The sequence below is a fragment of the Lipotes vexillifer genome, unplaced genomic scaffold, assembly GCF_000442215.2.
Source record: "Lipotes vexillifer unplaced genomic scaffold, Lipotes_vexillifer_v1.1 scaffold1815, whole genome shotgun sequence".
Taxonomy (NCBI): domain Eukaryota; kingdom Metazoa; phylum Chordata; class Mammalia; order Artiodactyla; family Lipotidae; genus Lipotes; species Lipotes vexillifer.
Window position 1 is genome coordinate 298539 of NW_006791807.1, and position 4817 is coordinate 303355.

Genomic DNA, 4817 nt, shown 5'->3' on the forward strand with positions numbered 1-4817 from the left:
CCCCCCCCCCCGCCCCTTTCTTTCCCTGTACCAGCAGGATTGGGCCCTGGGATGCGCCTATGCTCCTGGGGGTGATACTGGTTTTGCAGCAGGAGCCATGGGAGCTAGACTTGCGCAGGTTGGATGTGGTTCTTGGGCAGGACAGAGCCTCATCCTCCTGTTCGGGACCAGCCTTCTTGCCCTCCCTGCTCAGCAAATAGAGCAACCAGTCAGTGTCAACCCTGAGCTGAGGACAAATAATAAACAAACCCACCCAAGGCCCTGCCCTGGTGAGGTGACACAGTTCATGAACAAGTGAACATACCCATGTGCTCACAGGTATTTACAAACAACACTCAGTTCAAGAAAGAAAGAACAGGGTGTGGCAGGGGGTGGGAAATTGACCTGGTGGGGGAGGGCCCAAGTTGCTTTATATGAACCAATAGGGAACAATCACCGAGATGTATTGTTAGGTAGAATAAAGCAGGAAGGGTGTGTGCCTTATGAAGAGATGACATTTGAATGGAGATGAAGGCATCCACTGGAGGCGTGGAGTGGAAGGCCTTGTAGGCAGAAGGGGCAGCATGTGCAAAGGTCCTGAGGTGAGAAGGAAGTTGGAGGGTCAAGGCCCAGCTAAAATGTGGGACTCACACTGGGTGAGGAGGAAAGCGTGGGTCACCTCAAGTAGCACTGTGGGGAGGAGAAGATAGCCCCATTTTATAGACTAAGCTTTGGAAAGACGGAAAGTCCTTTGCCCAAGGACACACGGAGTAAGGGTGAGGACTGTTGAGCTCAGGCAGCCTTCTGCTTCTCACCACCAAGATCCCAGATCAGCAGCAGCATCACCTCGCGGGTGGGCGCTGGGGTGTGGAGCCCAGAAGCCTGCATTTAACAAGCCCTCCAGAGGGTTCCAACACACGATCTTTTTTTTTTTTTTTTTTTTCCCTTGTTAGCCTGATTTTTCCTTGGCCCCAGGATGAACGCCTGCCGGTGGCGCACAGCAGTTATCTTGGGAGTCAGAGGTTTGCAGAGTTTTCACTGCCTACAGGATGCATTTTTTTTTCCTGTTCTAACACACAAACTTGAGAACCACTGAACCAGGCTCTCCTGCCTCCCCCAATTTTGCTCTTGCCCTGTGAGGGATCCCTGTCCATTGTGGGTTGACTGATGGTCCCCCCAAAAGATATGTTCACATCCGAATCCCTGGAACCTGTGAGTGCCACCTTTTTTTGGAAAGAGGGTCTTTGTAGGTATAATTAGGTTGGGGACCTTGAGATGAGATCATCCTGGATTATCCGGAAGAGCCCGAAATTCAATAAGTGGCCTTATAAGAGTGAGACAGAGGGAAATTTGAGAGCAAAGGAGGCAATGTGACCACGGAGGCAGAGACTGGAGTGATTCGACCACAAACCAAGGAATGCCGAGGCAGAGCCTGGAGGGATTCGACCACAAACCAAGGAATCCCGGCTGCCACCAGGAGCTGGGAGAGGCGAGGAAGGCTTCTCTCCTAGAGCCTCTGGAGTGAGTGCTGCCTGCCAACTTGATTTCAGACTTTTGGCTTCTGGAACCATGAGAGAATACATTTCTGTTGTTTAAGCCACCAAGCATGTGCTAATTTGTCAGAGCAGCCCTAGGAGATGAATCCACTGTCTGATGGGGCAGACCGAGCAGCAGACTCCAGCCTGACTTCCCACCTTGGGCAGAAGACTGAGCCCACGCAGGCTTCCCTGTCACCGTGGCCGGCACTGGCTTCATCCTGTCATTTTCCCGAGAGCTCTGAGTCTTCTTATGAGTGGAATTCAGAGCTGCTGGGATGTAAAGAGAGGGGCAGGGGTGGGGTTGAGGTGCACGGGGACCAACTCGATGACTTAGAAATGGGGCTGCAAACTAGAATCTGATCTGGTTGGTGGGGGGCATCTGAGGAGCCGGGAAGGGTTTCAGGGAGAGCAGAGCCATGGTCAGATGGCTGGTGAAAAGGATCATGATGCTGGGAGTTGGACAGTAGCATGAGGAGCTTGAACCCTAACCTGGACCCTCCCCTCCCTGGGGATGCAGACTCTGGGGCCAGACAGCAGGGGTTCAAATCCCAGCTCTGCCACTTTCTGGCTGGGTGACCTTGGGCAGGACACGTCACCTCTCTGTGCTTCAGTTTCTTCATCTGTGAAATAGGTTTAATGATAATACCTACCTTAGAGGGTGCATTTGATTAACAGACATAGAGCACATAGTGCCAGGCACACAGTAAGTGCTCCATTATTGCTATTGTCTGTTTGTTTTGTTTTGTTGCGGCTTGCGGGGTCTTTGTTTCCCAACCAGGGATTGAACCCCGGCCCTCGGCAGTGAGAGCTCGGAGTCCTAACCACTGGACCACCAGGGAATTCCCATCACCCCTTTAGATGTCCAATACTGACACCTGAGAGAGTAGTTGATTTCCTGCCCACTCTTCTCCCTCAATCTGTTCTGACCTCGTTTTCCCCTCTCTGCAAATGGTGCCACCTTCTTCCGCCCATTGCTCAACCCTCAAGTCCAATCAAGCCCTTCCTCTTTGTCAGATCAGCAAAGATATTAAATCTGTCCTCGACCAGTCACTCTATGGCCCCACCCTGGTCCTGCCCACCCCCATCTCCTTCCTCATTGTTTCCTTGCCCACTCCCTGCCCTCACGCAGCCAGAGATCAATTCATCACTTGCCAGCCAAAAACTTCCCCATAGTTTCACTTTGCATTTATTACACTTAGATAAATCCTACAGAGCTGCCCCCTCCATCCTCTCTCTGATCTCATCTCCCCTGCGTTCCCTCCATTCCAGCCACACTGGCCTCCCTCCTGTTCCCCAAATACACCATGCCTGGTCCCACCTCAAGGCCTTTGCACTTGCTGTTCCCTCTTCTTCAGGTCTCTGCTCAAATGTCACCTCCTCCGAGAAGCCCTCCCTGACCACCTCAGCTAAAACAGGCTTCCCACCCGCTGCTCTTCCCTATCATCATAACCTTTTTTCACCATCAAAGCATTTCATGCTGCTTGTCAATTAGTTACTTGTTGAACTGTTGAAGCCTGTCCCTCCTCCCACGAGGAAGCCCCATGGGGACAGGAATCTGTCTGTTCTTTCACCATTATATCCGCAATGCAGAGGCCTTGGCCACTGTGGATGTTTAATAAGTATTTGTTAAAAGAACGAAAGGTAGAAAGGGCAAGGGGAAGTTATGGATCCTTGTTTTCTTCATATATATTTTTTGTTCACACAAATAGTAGCCTATGAGGCCCACTATTCTAGATCTGGCCTTTTTCACTCAATAGCCTTGTTGCTATTTCCTTGTTTGTACATGGAGAGAGTTACCATATCCTTTTTGCTTTGTTTCTTATTGAGGTATAATTTACACACAAGAAAATACACCCATTTTAAAGGTACAGTTTGATGAGTTTGGGCAAATGTATACACCCATATAACTACCACCACAATTAAGATAGAACTTTTGGGAACTTCCCTGGTGGTCCAGTGGTTACGACTCTGCGCCTCCACTGCAGGGGCATGGGTTCGATCCCTGGTTGAGGAACTAAGATCCCTCATGACCTGAGGTGCCACTAAAAAAATTAAAACTAAAAAAAATAAATACACACACACAAAAGAAAGATAGAGCTTTTTTTTCTCACTCCAGAAAGTCCACGCCCCTGCCCCGCAGCCCAGGAAACCACCAACCTGTTTCTCTGATTCTAGATTACTGTTGCCTTGTCCAGAATTTCCTAGAAACGGAATCACACAGTACGTGCTCATTTCTGCAGGGCTTTTGTCAGTCTGTGTGAGGATTTTTAGGTTCATCCATGTGGCTGCATGTTTGGCTAGTCACTCCGTTTTCTTACTGAGAGCATCCCACAGTGTGGACATAGCACGGCTGGTTTATCCACTCGCCTGTCGACGGGCATTTGGGTGGGCTTGCTCTGGAGTCATCATGGGAAAGCTGCATTGGGTGTGGGTCTTTTGGTGGCCATGGCTAAATCCCCAGGAGTGGGATGGCTGGGTTGTAGCATGGGAGCATATCTGGTTTTATAAGAGATTGCCAATTTGTTTTCCAAAGTGGTCACACCATCGCTCGTACCTTTTAATGTTTCATGACACATGAGAAGTGGCTGTGGGGAGGCGTGCTGTGTTGGTCATCCAGGCCTTGGCCCTTTTGAAAAACAGCCTTTCAGAGCTTGAGTCCCACACTGGGAAGGTGGAGAAAGGAGACGTTTGAGATCTAATGTTGAAGACACTTGGCTTTGTATGGCCCTGGTTATGTCCCTGGATCCCTCAGATTTAAGTAAAAATGTTTCTCATAGTATGGAATGATGGGGTGGGTGCTTCTAAAATTTTAGATTCTGGGGCCCAGAGGGACCGAATTAGACTCCTGGGAGTGGGGCTTGAAAATACACATTTAAAATAAGCTCCCTGGGTGAAACTAATGAGCCCTAAAGTTTGGGAACCACTGAGTACGGGGATATGGGTGAGAGGGAAGGGCATTCTGGGTGGAAAGAACATTCTGAGCAAAGTCCCTAAGACGGGAGAGAACGGGGAGCAGAAATCCAGGGTCTCTAATGCTGGCAAAAAGCTGGGATTTTTCTCCTGCACTGAGGAGCCATGGCAGGTTTAAGTGGGGGAGTGACTGCTTGGGTTTAAGCCTTCATAAGACCCCTCTGGCTGTGGCATGTGTGTGTGTGTGTGTGTGTGTGTGTGTGTGTGTGTGTGTGTAAGAGAAGGGGGTGAGGACCCCAGGAGGGAGATAATGTGGACACCATGGCAGGAGAGGGGCAGACAGAGGAGGGATGTTGATCCCCATTCTATAGACTTGCTGCACTTTTTTTT